Raw genomic sequence first — 17,752 nt, 5'->3', positions numbered from 1 at the left:
AGGGTGACAAGGGAAGGGAGGACACGTGGTGGTCCCCAGTGACACTAGAGAGAGCATGGGCCTCCCTAGTCAGCGGCTCATGCGGCCATTGGCGATGCCTATGCTGACGACTATTGCATCAACGTAAATAGAAGGGTCTTCTTGGGGAAGAAGTTGAGGTAGAAAAAATAATTACCCTCGTAATCTGACTGTTAACATAAACAAGCATACACTGCGTTCGGCTGGTGGTGTAGTCACCAGCGCTACAGTATTTTCCTCTCATATCCTTCCAACTCCAGCCTCCAACCACCAGCTAAGTAACAGTATTTTTCTCTCACAACACTCCAGCTTCAGACTCCAGCTCCAGTCTGCCGAACGCAAGTGATAGTAGTTTAGTTTGCAGAGCAGCCGTTATGCATTGACGTGTTCGACGTCTCTGTCTTAAAAAAAACGTGCTGGACGTCTCTTTCTTTCGCCTGATCATCCACACTGGACAGGTGTTGGTGGTACGTGGGGTCCGCCTTCTCGATGCGAGCAGGGTGGATGGTTGATTCCTAGGCCAAATCAGGATATGCTGCGAGTCCTGGACCGTGGGCTGGGGCTGGGCCTGGGCGTGCGCCGAACCAAACGGCAAAACCAGCGACGTCAGAAACCGTGACCCGGCGGCCTTGTGTTTGTTCCGCGACCCGCCATTGGTTTCCCCGATCGTCTCGCTGTTATCTTCTCTCGTTGTACTATCTCTCCTTATTTCTAAATTGCGGACTGTTTCTGCAGTCTGCTACTGGAGTGGTATGAGAGAAAAATACTATTAGCTGGTGTTGGAGTAGAACAGCAGAACAGAGTGTTGGACTTTTCGTACCTCTATTGACACTGACATGTTGGCCATCCACTCACCCGGCCTCAAGTTATGTTCGAATCCAAACTCGACTCTCGTCGCCGCACCTAAATCGGACATGCGTACTTGTAAATAGTGGATTGTTGTGCTTCCATTTTGCTTATCTCTCCGGCTCCTCACACCCGTGTTGCATGCCGTCTGACATCAAATCCGATCCCAAGCCATCTCAAAGTCAAAGCGAGGAATGCTGTTCCACGACGGGGCCAGAGTGCCAAACCTAGCTGCACGAGCCCCGCGATGGCAGCGGCCGCTTCTTCAGAGATTCCCGATTCACACGGACCAAGCTCAGATTGGGAAGGATATGGCAGAAGGGGTAGTCTGAGAAGCAAATGGATGTGCGCTATGGTCTGCTTGCCAATTTGTGTGAGTTGTTTGTTGCAAGGAAGAAGGGAGATTGGAAGGCGAGAGCCGAGAGGGACCAACAGCTCGGAGCAGCAAGTTTGAGGGATGTAACTAGGTGCTGTTGTGGTTTGGAAATGTGGCAGTAACAGTGCTCTTCGGTGGAGCGGAAAAGAAGGAGGAGCAAAACTTGCTGCCGTGCTGCTTCAAGTGGAAGGCATCGGCAGCAGAGAGGAGTGAAGATGTGACGGTATTTTAGGTATAAATAAAATTTTGTTAGGTCTAAAATTTTTACTCTTTACCCGTTTTTGAAAAAGTAATGTTTGCACCAAAAATTTTTGGGCAAGAAATCGCGCACACCTCTTCCGATCCTCGTGCACGCTGCCTTGGCGCTAGCCACGCTCGCCATATGGAAGGCGTGCACAAGCACAACGTGTTGGTGGCTGTGCAGATCTGCCGCGTCGCCGAGCAAAACTTGGAGCTCCGACGATCAGCGTTGAAGACAACCTTCTCCTGGGGCTGCGCCCTAGTGGGAGGTCATCATCTGCCAGCGCCACCCTGTAGATGGCCTCCAAATCGTCATTGCCATCACGCTCTGCCGATTTGTTGCATGAGTTCTCTAATCCGCTGTGATCTGATCCGATGCTGCTGTAAACGAATCCATGGTATAGGAGGTGATTGATCTACGAATTCATGCGATGAAACAACAAGAAGATTTAATTATTCATGTGAAAACAGAGCAGCTACTACCTACTACTGGAGCTGCTATATTTTCCTTGTATTGTATTTTCAGTTGCTTCCTTATTTTCTTGTTGGGTTAGTCTTTATGAAAAATCTGAATTCACCATGTCTATCCTTGAATGTTATGTGCAATCCCCAGCTGCTGTAATTGTTCTATATTTTCCAATAAGAAATATAAAAAGCCAATGAAAGATTTTTTTACACTTTCTTTTGTAGAAACAAAAGAATTTGCTACCGTGTTATAATAGCTGAAGATTAGTATATATACTGTAATTATTTATGTGATGTTCTTGTTTCCTACTGTTATGATAACTGAAGAATGCACGTGTACAAACAGCTAGCAGGAGCTTGTGTCTTCGCGATGTTCATTTGATAACTTGTTAGTACTTTTACTGTACGCTCTGACTAAATTGGGCAATGGTATTTGGCCTCACCCGTATTTTCAAAAAGAAAAAAAATGGCCTCACCCATCCGTAGTGTACTCATGGTCTCGACGGATCACACAGGTCAAAATTCAGTCAGGAGCTAGTCTGGTTCGTCTCTGAACTAAAGATGGTGTATGATATTTTGTGGTTCTGTAATTTGGAAACTAGTTGGCACTGAAATGCTCCTTTCTGCCAGAGGCATGTGGACATAGAAGTACACCTTGCCATTGCCTCAGATGCACTCATATGCATCGGTCTTGGAGCAACCCCCAAGAACGTTGAATTGGTTGGTTTCGTTGTCAGTTTGATTTTGCCGCCCTTGTTTTCCTGCGGTTCTGTGCGAGTATCAGCAGCTCTGATCATGGAACCCTTCTCATCTCTTCTGAAACCGTGGGTTTCAGCAGGCATCACAGCACAGAAGATTCAGAGTCCGTAGGGTCTGCATGTTCTTGATACTGCAGTCCGTCACTGATTCTGATGCTATGCTAATGTGCGTGTCATGCATGTTGCCTCCGTTGGGTGACTTGTGCTGCTCTACAGTACTACCATTTCTCCTCATCGTTTCTTTCTTCAGTATTTCAGTGTTGAGAGTAGCTCGTTCTGTCATTGTGTTCTTCAGCCTGTGCTCAGATTGCAGTTTCTAGTTTATTCAACAAAAGGGGTTTAGCAACTGAGGTAGTTTATAACAATGCTGCAGTTCTCATCCCAAGATGTCCATTAAGCAGCATAATTTTTGGCATTAAGATACAAAGAAAAGGGTTCAGACTGCCAAATCAACGGCGTATCAGTGCTCTCTTGGGCTACCACCACCTCCTCTTTCTCCTAGGATTCGCGGCTACCCCTGATCGCTGTGACAACCCATCTTCTTCGCTTCGTGTCGTGGAGCCTACCCGACAATTTGGGACGTAAGTATACTCCTACGTGGCAAGGATGCCTTAAGCTCCACGCAATTACCGCAGCATTATCCCACCCTTCCACCCACGCAGTTATGCATTTGCCAGTGCTCTTGTCATCGGGAACCGAGACCTTGGCCCCACATTTGTAACCAACTGACTAGCCAACTCCGAGTCTCCAACTCATCAGCCAGTTATCGTCATGAAATGTTATGGAACTAGTTACCGGCTATCATTAGTAAATGGTATGGATCAGAGAATGTTGAAGCAACTGTGAAATGAATTCCTGGATGTGTCTTATAATGAATTACTCTGATAATGAATTCCTGGATGTGCCCTCAAATGAATTCCTGGATGTATATGACAATAAATCCATATTTCATTTTTTTTTCCAACATCCTTCACCACTAGGTGGCCACACAGATGCACATTGCAGGTGTGTAAATATATTAGGAAGGTATTGTAATATGTTCTTACGGGATTTTTAGTGGAACATGGGTTCATACAGTTAAACATGTGCTAGCTCAGTAAAGGCACATCAGCCTTATCTCACATACCACCAAGCATCTTTAAAATAAGATCAATAGTCTATAAAATCATGATTTAGACAACTGATCAGTAGCATATCTTCTCCTGCACATGACAACTGACCCTTTTATCCCCTCTACAGCTAATGCATGGACCTGTGTCTGTGTCAGGATCGAGAGAATTTTTAGAGGGAAGAAGAAACAAATCGATGCACAAAGACGCAAATTCATAATAGTAGTAGTAGTAGCTGACTTGGTAATGGTAAAGGGAAATCCCAGTACAAGCCACCAGGAAGATGGAACTACAGCTACGATAAACTACTCTAGAGTTTACTCAGTTCAACAACCATGTCCACGAGCACACGAACCGGTGCTTAAGTACCACGCGACCTTAAGGTCATTACAAGAGCATTAAAACTAATACTGTTTAAGGGCGCTAAACAACACTCTTATCGCAGGCAGCCGTCGATCGCTGGATGGACGATGCAGACTAAAGTCGACCAAGCATTGCCATTGTTGTCGACTTCCCGTCGCAGCTTCAGACTGAATGTAACTGAATGGCACTGCAGGTGTTCAGATCCTGACAATATGAGATAGCTTTAGGTCCAGTGATCCTTGCTATACGTCCAGTGATATCTGCATAAACCTCTAAAAAAAGCATAACTTAGTTATAGAAAATAAATTCAAAGCAGCACGATTAGAACTAATAGCAGTTAAAATATAGGATGAACTCTATAATAGGCTGTACAACTCCCCTGTGTATTCAAGAAACAAAATTGAGATGAATTGTACATAAAAGGGCCTGGCAAAAGTCAGAAACGCATAAAAGAAAGCAACAGCGGCAACAACAATCAAGTCTGCGTGGCAAAAATAAAGAGGTAAACACTTCGATCCTGTTTGGGTTGTCTCGGGACAAGCTTATGAAAGCCAAGAGCAAACAGTTTAAGTTTTCACAGGAGTGGCAACTGGAATAAAGGTAAAGACCAGTATTTAAAGCTGTCATGGAACTCCAAACCTGGGCCCTTGAATTCTATTAGCTAAATATTCGCAAAAGGTCAAATAAAAAATTGTCAATAATTGCATCCGCATGTTTCTCCAGTAACTCTCCCCTTCCCATGCGAATCACAACATGTAGGGGTAAAATTAGAAAATATGACAACATTAGCTTCTTTTCATAGTTACAGCCATGACATTGCATATTGCCCTGGAATGATAAGGTTTATGTATATGAAGCCCTAACCCACCTCACCCCACCAATTTATAATTTACAGATCAGTAGTACACCAGTCATGTGTGCTATACGTCCGTGGATTGTTCTGCTCCTCCCAGGCCGCCGCCACTGTGTCTCTCTCCCCGTTCTTCTATTTAGAGTAGGATTTAATTATGGATTTGTGAGACTTTGTATTGGATTTGATTGGGAAAGGAGGCCCCATCCTCCTTGTGCCCTCTGGGCTTTTGAATCAATCCAATCCCGTCCCTCTTGTGCTCTTTTGTGATGGATTTTCGTTTCGTTTTTGATGCACATGATCGCGACGGTTCGTAGAGCTCTTTATAGTGATTCCCGTGCCCCTAGCCTCATGCCAAACCCTCTGGAATCACGAGTTCCTACGAATTGAAGTTGTTGAGTTCTTGAGAAAACCCCAATCCTTCTTGATCTTCCCTCAAATTCTCAAGTTTCATTGATCTTTTGGGAAAGATCTCTTGGGGATATGTTCGCAGGTTAGTTGCGGAGGTGTCCTCCAAGTTTCGCTGGATTTGGACTTCGTTTGCTCGAGATTCTTCTTTTGAAGTCTTGTTCACGGGTTTTTCTGGGTGGCACCGGTCAGACCGGACAGCAAGACCGGTCAGACCGGTCAAGACCTGTTCAGGCCACGACCGGTCAGACCGGTCCGTTGCACCTGTCAGACCGGTCCGTTGCACCGGTCAGACCGGTCCAGGCAGACAGTTCTGCGTTTCGACTCGTTTTGCTTCCGCGTAGTTCCTAGGGCGTTGTTGCTCAGAGATAGCTAGTCCATAGCTATTCTCTCATTTCTAGGTGTGAGGGCTTGAGGTGATTTCTGGGATATAGGCCGACGGATCGATTTCGAAAGAAATTTTGATCGGCTCCCATTCACCCCCCTCTGGTCGCCGGCTTCGGTCCCTTAGTAAACCCCTTCTTTGATTTGAGGCCGGCTCAAGTGGCCCATCGACATTGCTCTTATGGATCATGTCAACTACCCAATGGGTCGACCTAGCCCACTCCCATTTTAACCCGCCGCCATCTAAATTCTAAAATGCCAAATCCTCATTCATGTGCCCTTTTGTCCAAAATTACCTTTGAAAAAAGACTAAAAGAGACATGTTTTACCTTTCCTTTCCAAATGTGCAAACAAAATAAGCCAAATGTGAGCTTTTCGATCAAGTGCAGTATTCGTTGTGGCCGCCGGCGTGTGGGCTCTGGACACCATGATCGGAGTGTAGACCTATTAGTTGGGTATACATATATATACGTTGTCCGGTTTTGTTGAAACATACAAGGGGCCATTGTGGCCCTGGTTCACGTATTAGAAGAGCAGTTGTTACAACTCATCGATTTAGGGGTTAAACATCAAACGTGTCGAGTCCTTGCATTGGTTCATGGTCAACCAGGTATGAACCGAATACTTCCGTTTTATGTTTGGCTCGGATCCAAGAACCCATCCATGCATGTTGAACAAAGTCTGTTTATATGTAGAAAAAAAGATATTGAGGATAAAGTTCTTCCAACCAAATTAGCAAACACTAGCCTATCAACCCGTGCTCCCGCACGGGCTAATTAAAAATAATATAAAAGCAAAATTTATAACTAATAATTATAATTAAATATCTCACATCTTTTCATCTGTTAAATATTCTAACACATACTTAAAAATATATTTATCATTATCTAGTTGCAATAAATTTTATTTTGCATCGCACATCAATGTGTGTTTAGTGTACATTTAATTTACTATTTATTTGTAAATTGTTATTCTTATCTCTTCCATCATACATGACTGCAAGATGACACATATCGTGAGCAGTATTTTTATATAAGCAATAACATAATTAATATATTAATAATGATAGAATTGTAATTTATAATTTTCTATTCGCACACTTTAATATTTTCTTAATATAACTTTGATTCGAATTTAGGGTTTACTTTAACTTTAATAATAATATAGTTGAATAATTTATATATATAAATTTAGGGGGTTATCTACATTATTTTTATATGGTATAGGTGGGAAATTTACATAAAGATTAGGGGGTTACTTTAGATTTTGTTTTATAATGACGGAGGTGGGTAATTTAGATATATATTTAGAGGGTTATTTAGTCTATTTTCATAATGTCATATGTGGGTAATTTATTAGAAAAGATAATATATCCAATGACTATTATCATTAGAGTTGTAGAATTGACGATCAGATGCTTCTGATTTTTGTGAAATTTTTTAGGATTTCTCTATTTTTTTAGAGTGTCCACCTAAGATGCTAGGTGGCTTCACATGAGGCTTCAAAAGGAGCCTCCAATTAATAATAGTAAGATAACTATTAGACACTAAATATAGGGAAAGTGAACCAGCATCATACATATTCCAACCTGCACTCAACTCTATACAGTAAGTACCTTTTCTCCAAATTATAAATAAACTATCATCCAAGCTAAAATTATGACAAACAAGTACAGCAAGAATATTTGTATCAACCTACTACACTCTCCTATATTCTTCCCAAGTGCGAGATTTGATCGCTGTATAGTAAGAGAAGTGATACTGCTTGCGCGGACATAATGTTCTCTCCTCCTCCGAAGACGTTTTATTTTCTTCAAAGCTTCTTTGCGAGGCAGAGTGTAAAGGGGACTCATTACATAAAGGGAGTGTTGACGTGGATGGGCATACATGTAGAAGAAACCAGCTTCTATGCGACGAGCTTTGTATCTTCCAAGAGCACGGCGAAGAACAGCAAACAAATTTTGGATACTTTCTCCATGCTCTTTGTAGGCTGCCCAACTGTGAAGGTCCTGTTGCTTCAACAAAATATATTCTTGTGTGATTTTTCGTGCTTTCAGGCGCAACTTACATTCACGGTGTAAGTATGAGCTTTTGACCACGACTCTCTTCTTCAAGTTTGTAATGCCATGCTCATCACGTCGGCAGAGTGTAAACCTTTGGGGTGTAACAATGAACTGGAGTCTTCCTAACTTTTGCGTTTTCCTGCATGCATTGGAGAATTGACTGATTGATATTATATAAAATGAAGAATGAATATGCTCGAGATATACTAATCCTATAGAATTAAGAGGAACAAAGGAAATCACCAAAACGCGAAGGTTCGCTGCTAGTTTCCATACGAACAACGTAACCTTCCAAACAACCAATTATATATTATGCTGCGCGATCACAATTCTAATTTAGTCTAGATGGCTTTGATAGATGGCGTTTCTTATAAGGGAACGCATCTGGTGCAAACCACAATTTTCGTGAAAACCCATGCAAACAATGGTAAAAAAAGTCGTCTAAATTTATCAAAAAATCACACATATATATGATATGATGATACACAATTCTGTAAAATATCTTGTCCAAACTCGACTTCGTCTGTGAGATATAAAAATAACAAATTTCAACCAAATCATTTGGACAACTTTCTGGCTAGAAATTTGTTATTTTTATATCTCACAAACGAAGTCAAGTTTGGACAAGATATTTTACAAGATTGTGTATCATTATATCATCTACATGTGTGATTTTTTGATGAATTTAGATGACTTTTTTACTGTGATTTGCACGAGTTTTCACGAAGGTTGTGGTTTGCACCAGCTACATTTCCTTCTTATAAATACTACATGTTGGTATAGACATGGATATCAAGTTGAAAATTAAATGTTCTTCATTTTGATATTTTTAGACGCATAATTTTTATCATATATTTAAAATATAGTAATGTATATTGAGATGCATAGCAAAAAAATTATGCATCAAGATATGTTAAAATCAGAGGCTTTTGCAAAAAAAACACACAGAGAGAGAGCGTGTGCGCCCAATTGATTGTACGCACCTGTAAGAGAACTCCATCCACTTAGTGCCTAATTTGTTTTTGACGAATATATAGATCTGTAACCTTTTTGGAGGCGTGGGGCACAATCAAAGCAATTGTAGGAGGGACATTGACAAACAACGTCTTCGTGCCGATGCCTCTTGAAAGATTAGAACAGGGGGTGCATATATTTGTCTAGCCTTTATTTACTTACTACACGAATTCTACACGGAACTGTCCTGTGGCGCGACGCGACCGACCGTGACATCAGCCGCTAGTGTTCTGACCTGCTGCGTCAGAGCCCCTTGACTTGGCTGTCTCTCGTTTCAAAAAGAGCCCTTGGCTGTCACGACGGGTGCTCTGTTTTTGCAAAAAGGTCTCTCCTTCTGTTTTTTTTTATCCGCCTAGTTGGATGCGGCGGAGCCACCCAATTTATTTCGGCTTAAGAGCGCCAGATCACCCTTTTACAAGGATAATCCAGCCAACACTCTTAAGACGGAACAAATCCGGTAGTCCGTCGGGTTTCACCCGATTCAACCACCAACAACCATTTCTCAGATATGCGTACATGATCGTTTGCATGGGAGCATTAGATATTACACACAGACGTCGAATGTAGATCAGGAAAATAAGATGAGATTTATTACACAATAAGCACCAACCTTAATGCAGACCAGTTCTATAGAGTTTCAAACGTACATCCTGCGGTCATAGGGTTTGATTGTTAAACTGGCCTTATCATAACAAGAATTTATAAAACGTCCGGAGGTGTATGGACTCCACATACAATCTGGTTCTTGGTGCTTCACTGTGGCAGAACCACCTGAATTATCCCGACTCAAGTGCGCAGGCCATCACCATAAAGGCAACACCGGCTCAAACGCACTTCAAACGGAACAATTCTTGGTCTGTCGGGTAATGTCCCGATACAACCACCGGTTCTTGGATCGAACAAGCATACCCCGCACGAAGACGAGTCCAGAGATATTACAACCACATGTTTTACAACACAAGCTCAGTAGTGGTTACAATCAGTTCAAGACATTATTACAAAACCAAACTTAGTAAAACAGTTATACAAACCATAACTGTAAGTTCAGAGTTTGAAAAGCAGCGGAAAGAGACAACGACGGCTACAACACGTCGCAAAGGTATACCAAGCTAGCCCAAGCAAGGTATCACTCGTCAGGGTCAATGTCGGCCGAAGACGGATCCCACTCTACGGACCAGCCAGGAGGCAAAGAGCAGGGCCAAGACAAACTAGCGACCTGGTCCTCAAAACTCATACCTGAAAAAGGGTTTCAACAGCAAGGCTGAGTATTCTAATACTCAGCAAGACTTAACCGTCAACGGGTATACATAGCCCACCTAACTAGACTATGCAGGGTTCTATGAGGCTCTGGTTTTTCTTTTGCTGAAAAGCAATAAAGAGTAGGTCCTTACTTTCAAATTTTAGCTTCCAGGATTCTAGTTGATTAACCATTCTATGTAAGCAACTACTATTCAACCATGGTAGATCTTTAAGCAAACATCAAGATTGATCATAATAATGTTGCTCTTATTACTCTGTGTGGCAAAAGGATCAAGCAGTCCCAAATTGTGTGAAGCAGACGATTCGAATCAAATTTCAACCTTGCAAGGTAAACCTAACACACACGTCTGGAACAACATCGGGTCGTTCCCAAACAACCGTTTGCTTTTCTTTTCGGCTTGTGGATAGAGTCACTCTCCCCGACTACAGGGCACCATCTTCCTCCCTGTACTCGTGGTGTTGATCAACATAAACATAATTAAAAACCTATTTCTAAGAGAGTGAGAGGTAATATCCACTCCCCGGTCCGATCAGCTACTAGGCTTACCGCGTACCATATTTACGGCATGTGGCTAGTACGTTCAAAAACATAACCACCACTACCACACACCGCGACCTTATCAAATTCATCAACACAGGCGAACTTCAACAAATCCGTCTGTGATCTTTATAATGATAGCAGTAAGTAAAACAAGTAACTCCTATAAAGCTCGCGAGTGACAGGCAATCACCCGACTTTTACCGGTCCTATAAGCATAGCAAGTAATCGAACTCAGGTCTAGTGTTCAGTACATAGGTTCCTAGGATCATGCATCTAGGGTTTCAATTCAAATCCTAAGAACTGTAAATGCACAAGTAAGTAAGAACGATAAATGGTAATAATTTGAAATATAGGTTATGTCCGGGGCTTGCTTTCTCCGTAGTCACTAACTATTTCAGCTCTGGGCTCTTCCGAACTTTGGTCCGGGGCTTCAGTTAGTACAGTAGTGTTCACTTGAGCTTCGAGATCATCTCCTTCGGAATCCGGGATCAGCTCGTACGTCCCGTCAGTTAACACCGAAGTATCTATATGTGATGCAAGAACAGTATTATAAACACACTCATATCACGATAAAGTTGTAGTCTAACAAATAGCAAATAATCATATTATATGGGCAAACGTTTATGGAGTAGATAACTAACATATCTAACTACACAAGGCATCATGATCAACGGCACAAAAGAAGCTTACTAACTTCATAAACAAGTGGTAGTTGTTTTCTATAGCAAGTAAATCATGGTTTGCTAATAAATAAACAACTCAGCACACATAGAGTATTAAATTTAGAAAAAATTACATCAAACATAAGGTAAACAGAACGATCTAACCTGAAAATTTCATCCCAAAATTTGTATCCATTTATTCAGGAAAAATCATTTATTAAGACAACTCCTAGAACAAGATTGAATTATACAGGTTAGAACAGACCAAAATAGAATCTACAAAATTAACAGGAGGTCAACACAGAGCTAACTTAGCTACCGTAAAATTTTCAAGATTTAATCTACACATAATTAATTCTGATAAAATAAACAAAACTTACAGAAAGTTAACAAGATTCATTTTTAGCTTCTGTTCTATCCATTAACTAGGGCTCAAATTTTACATACAGAAACATATGACTAAAACAACACTCTAAAAAAATTATCATGATTTTATAAGCAAGGAAACTATTTAACATGATTAAAACTCACTTAACAATTATTAAATCAAATAAATAGCTAAACATGATAACTGACCACGCAATTTTTATAGCAACTCTGGAATCACATGATTACTCTACCATAAAAATTTCATAGCCAAACATGGTTTCAATCATTAGTTAAGAAAAAGATAAAAACAACTAGCATTTAAACACTAGTAACACAAATCTATTTTTACAGCAAAAACTCTCAACTAACACCCAACATATTATGATTCTACTGCAAATATCTCTTCAAGAGGATTGTAAAACATCAAGATTTGTCTTTTTCTGATTTTTCTACGAATTTCTATGGAATTTCAAAGTTTGCAACAAAGATAACAAAGAAGTCCCTGCTGACACTATTCAAATGAGTCATGGGCTTCGCAGACAGCCCCCTGGGGTTTCTTGAATTCTAACAGGGGGGTCCTCGGCCGGTGGGGAAAAACAGGGAAACGATGGAGGCGGCGGATCCCGGCGACTCCGGTCACCGGCGGCGAGGGAGATGTTGGGGAACTCAAAGAGGAGACCGAGCCGCACCCTTTGGTGCCCGTGGCGCGTCGGGAGAGGGTCGGAGGAGGGCGGTCGGCGGTGGACAGTGAGGTGGCGGCGGAGGCGCTCGTCGGCGGGGGTGTTCCAGTGGGGATTGGGCGAGGAGGAGGGGTGGGTGAGCTGCGCGAGGTCGAGGCGCAACTGATGGACGGGTCAGCGTGGGCGGAGAGGCTGCGGAGAGGCGGGTCGATGGCGGCGTCAAGCTCGCCGGCGTTCGAGCCGAGCGACGGCGGCGTTCTGGGGTCTGGGGTCGTGGAATTGGCGAAAGGACGAGGGGAAAGGATTGCTGGGGTATTTGTAGTGCTGCTGCGCGCGAGAGGAGAGAGCGGCGGGCTCTATCTTGGCCGGGCCACGGCGACGGCGAGGTGGCGGCCAGCGGGCGCTCGATGCTGCGTGGCAAGGCAGGGGAGGCACAACGCGAAGGCAAAAAGTGGTGGAGGAGGTCAGGTGCGACGCGTGGGCCGCCAGCGCGAGCAGGAGGTGGCCGGGCTAGCCCACCACGGCGGCGGCGTCGCTGAATAGCGGCGGCGTCGAGCAGAGCAGGCAAGCAGGCTGGAGGAAGGGGAAAAGGGACCAGTTTATAATTTCCAAAATATCAAGGACCTTACTATAAACCAGCAATAACTTTTAATCTATGGCTCAAATGAAAAAGTGCCCAACATGAAAGTTATTCAACTTTTCAAAATCTACAACTTTGATGTTGTGCAAAAATTTATTTGATCAAAGGTTAAAGATTTATTTTTGAAAACATAAGGAGAATTTGAATTCAAAGGACTTTTGTCTTTTTCAAAGCAAATTCACTTTAAATCTAAGCTGAATTGAAAGATTTCCTGCCAAGCAATAATTACACTACATTTTGCGAATAAACCCTCCACAAAAGCTATAATCACACACCTATTCAAATAAAACTATAAAATTGACCTTAGAACAATTCATAATTACACAAAAGGTCCTTAAAGTTTTAAAATAAGCCCTTGCTCAAACAATTTCACACATGAAGCATATGAAATAAATGTAGTTTTCTTGTGCAGACACCTAGGGTGTCACAACCTTCCCCCCTAAAAGGAATCTCGCCTCGAGATTACAGGAAGACTAAGGATGGAAAGGTTTGGTACCTGAATTTCTTCTAAGAAAGTCGGGGAAATTTCTTTGGAGAAAATTTTTAGTCTCCCAAGTGGCTTCTTCCTCAGTATGATGATTCCATTGGATTTTGTACATTTTAACTTTTCCCCTTCTAGTACTTCTTTCCTTGGTGTCAAGAACTTTGATTGGATACTCCGCATAAGATAGATCGGATTCAACCTCGATATCTTGTGGTTCAAGAATCTCAGTGGGTACCTTGATGCACTTCCGGAGTTGTGATACATGGAAGACATCATGAATGACGGCCAACTGAGAAGGAAGACAAATCCGGTAAGCAATGGGTCCACAAATTTCAATAATTTCAAATGGTCCGATGTATCGGGGTGCTAATTTCCCTTTGATACCGAAGCGTTGAACACCTCTAGTAGGAGATACTCGCAAATATACGAAATCCCCTACCTTGAACTGTAAAGGATCTCTTCTTTTGTCTGAATAACTTTTCTGTCTTGATTGGGCTACTTTAAGATTAGCCTGGATAATTTTGACTTTTTCTTCTACCTCAGTAACTAGATCTGGCCCAAATACTTTGCTTTCTCCAGCTTGTGACCAACTCAAAGGAGTTCGACACCTTCGACCGTATAATGCTTCAAATGGTGCCATTTGCAAGCTGGATTGATAACTGTTATTATATGAAAACTCTGCCAGTGCTAGGCACTTATCCCAGTTCTTGCCATATTGAATAGCACATGCCCTCAACATGTCTTCAAGAATTTGATTGATTCGTTCTGTTTGCCCATCTGTTTGTGGATGATAAGCTGAACTACGAATCAATTTGGTTCCATGGGATTCTTGCAATTGCTCCCAGAAACGTGCAACAAACTGAGCCCCACGATCAGAAATGATCGTCTTTGGAACTCCATGCAAACGGACAATCTGGTCGAGATAAATCTCTGCATACCTCTTGGCATGATAAGTTGTATTCACAGGAATAAAATGAGCGGTCTTGGTGAGTCTATCAATGATTACCCAAATAGAATCGTGCTTCTGCGAAGTGTTGGGTAAACTGACAATAAAATCCATACTGATGTCCTCCCATTTCCTGGATGGAATGGGTAAAGGTTGGAGAGTACCAGCTACTTTCAAGTGACTAGCTTTAACTCTTTGACAGACATCACACTCAGAAACATATCTGGCGATCTCTCTTTTCATTCGAGTCCACCAGAAATTTTGTTTAAGATCTTGGTACATCTTGGTACTACCTGGATGAATAGAAAACTTTGATAGATGTGCTTCATCAAGGATTTGTTTTCTAAGCTGATGACTCTTGGGTACAACAAGTCGAGATTCAAACCATAGAACTCCTCTATGATCCACACGAAAACACTTGTATTTTGCTTCTCCTTGGGATAATTTTTTCTTGATGATTTTGATACCTTCATCATGTAATTGTGCGATGATGATGCTATCATGAAGTGTAGGCTCAATAGCTTAGGTACCATTTCTAAGTTTAGTTTCATCATTTCCTGGCATAGAGTTTCGTTGAATGTCTCTGCAAATAGACAATGGCATTGTGACTTATGGCTGAGTGCATCCGCAACCACATTAGCCTTTTGTTGACGCTCCTTAGCGCACCGATTTGTATACCGCAAGCGCACGGTTCGTGTAGCTTTTCCCTTAGAGTATTCCCCCAAGGTTTATCAATCCGTGGATCGACAAAGAACTACCTAAGGTTTTCCATCTAATCTAACGGATCTATCCTATGATGAAGCATTGATTGCATATAAAGAGTAAACCCTTGACAGATATGAGTGATGTGTAAAGGTTGATCTCATCCATGAACATAGGCTTAATCATAGCAAAACCAAAGACATGACTAGGCCTATCGTCATCTAGTTGTAGTTCAAGCTAATGAGCAAATAAATCATACATCTCAATCAAAAGCATCTTTAAATCAAAATCTCCAATCCGATCCTTCGATACCCCCACCTACTCAGTGGAAGCGCCCTGTCACGACACCCCCCTTTGGACGAAAGTACCCTGAAACTTCTCATCGTTGTTGCCTCCTTCAATTCCTCGTTATCCCAATGCTGCCTCATCTTCACGAATTTTTCTTTCAATTTCCAGAACAGAACCTGTACTGAAACATTGCTCCATTGCGAAGTGCATGAATTTTCCTTTCCAACGAGTCCTTATTCGCCCAAAATTGATTCCGAACAAGAGAGTTGTGTCCATTTCATCCCAGCGCTGCAATCTGTCTCGACGAATTTCAGAACGTGCAACGTCCAATATTCTTGCCATATCTCCTTGTACGGGTCTTCAAATTCATTGATCTTGGATGCATTGGAACGGGAATTTCATGGAGCTTCTGAATATCAACTTTTTCTTCCTTGTACATCTCTGTCCATGTGCAAAATTTGATGAAAACAGCGGGGCTTGCTTTCGAACTTTGGAGATGTTGACGAATTTGATTTCTTCTTTGATCACGAATTCATGGGAACGCTTTGTCATGTCTGCAAAACAATTCAAGTGCACAATCTACCCCCAAGGTGACAGTCGGGAGTAGAGACAATTGCTAACAAACTTACCATTCCTAAGATCTCAAATTGTGGCATAGCTAGCTTAGCGAAAAAAATAAAAATAAATAAAAATAAAAACCTAGTGAGTGTACGTGTGTGCTAGTGTAAATGCAAATGAGAGGAAGATATATAAACAAAGACAATGTTTACACCTAATTCTAAACACCATGTTTACAACTAGGTTGCCGAACTTCTCCATAGCCACAAAGACTTATTTAACCAAGGTCAAAACACCATGTCTATCCCAAGATCAATAGGCCTTCATAGCACAAGAAAAAATAAAGCGCATTGCAAAGCTTATAAACCAACCAAATGCAACCTCATAGCTTGGTTTATAAAACTGAATGATGATGGTCTTCAATCATGTCTAAACACCATGCTTACACAAAATTGCAAAAAGGAAAATGCTCACGTCAAGCATTAACATGGATATGAAAGCTTTCATCAATAAAGTTCTACCGAAGGATCAAGCTAACAAAATGAAAGTGAGGACAATGAGGTGGATGCAAAATGTAAATGCAGTGCAAAGTGGAGAATAAAATGCACATGAGGTGGGAGAACAATATGGTCAAACAAAATGATGTGACATGAAAATATGGAGGTCCTAAAACAAAAAGAGTTAGCCAAAGTTAACTAGCCACAAGTTTAGAATCAAAGGGTGGTGCAATGCTTCATAAATCTCTCTAAAAGGGACACAAAGAAAAAGACTCAAGACACTAATAGGCACACAAAAAGGTCTACAAGTTTCCCAAGATCAAATAACAAAGTGCCCCCTCAATAACATTTAGAATGAACAACATGAAGTTGTGGTTTTTATTAGAGCAATAGTACAATGTTACTTTCTTACATACCTTCTCATTGATGCGAAGCCATGGTCCTTCATGCAAGAGGTGAAGGTGTTCCATGCAGCTCTTATTCCACTTCCCATGTTGGACATGATCAATCACGCTTAATGGAAAACTTGCCCAATCGTCTCTCACATCATGGTCACCTCCTTTTTTTGTTGTCCTTCGTTGCTACCTTTCTTTTCACAGATTTTCCTCTGTTCAGATTGGGAATTGCGCCAAACAATTGATCCAATGCAAGGTGCACAAAATCTTCTTTCCAACAAGTCTTCATTTGCCCAAAACGCATTCCAATTGAGGGAGTTATGCCCCTTTTTCCCGTCACTGCAATCTGCCCCGTGCTGATTTCAGCACGTGCATCTCCGATGTTTGAGACATAGCTCCTCCCGTGGGTCTTCAATTGTATCGATCATGGATACGTTGAACCGAGGACTTGATGGAGATCCTGAATATTCAACTTTCTTGCATTATAAATCTCTGGACTTGTGCACAAAATTGATGAGGCTTAGCGACGTCCGTTCTTGAAACTTGAAGATGTTGATGATGGTGTTCAAAATTTTGGGCACAGTTTCCCTCCTCATCATTTGAGTTTCATGTCCTGCATGGTTAGTGAAATTCGGGGCTTCTCCTGACATGTGCTCTTTTAGGGTCATGAGCTTGACCAAGCGCAAAGCAAGATCGAGATTTGCAATTATTTGTAAACATATGCAACATACTCAGATCCTCAATTAAATTTCATCAACAAGGCATGGTGTAATTAAATGCAGCATGTGTTTCTTGCATAGCGCGGAGCTCATTATTAGGCAGAGGTTCTTTAAGCAT

At 41.8% G+C, this 17,752-nt stretch overlaps 1 long non-coding RNA gene across 1 annotated transcript; it reads right to left on the bottom strand.

The window, feature by feature from the left end:
* Nucleotides 1-7,305: 7,305 nt before the first annotated feature.
* Nucleotides 7,306-17,002, bottom strand: LOC120683420. Its single transcript, XR_005678792.1, has 2 exons — nucleotides 16,937-17,002; nucleotides 7,306-8,018 (listed from the first exon to the last, which is right to left on the bottom strand). It is a non-coding gene; the product is annotated as an uncharacterized LOC120683420 (long non-coding RNA).
* Nucleotides 17,003-17,752: the final 750 nt, after the last annotated feature.

The sequence above is a fragment of the Panicum virgatum genome, chromosome 7N (genome assembly GCF_016808335.1).
Source record: "Panicum virgatum strain AP13 chromosome 7N, P.virgatum_v5, whole genome shotgun sequence".
Taxonomy (NCBI): domain Eukaryota; kingdom Viridiplantae; phylum Streptophyta; class Magnoliopsida; order Poales; family Poaceae; genus Panicum; species Panicum virgatum.
The sequence above is the reverse complement of the archived record's forward strand: the minus strand, read 5'-3'. Positions and strand labels throughout refer to the sequence as shown.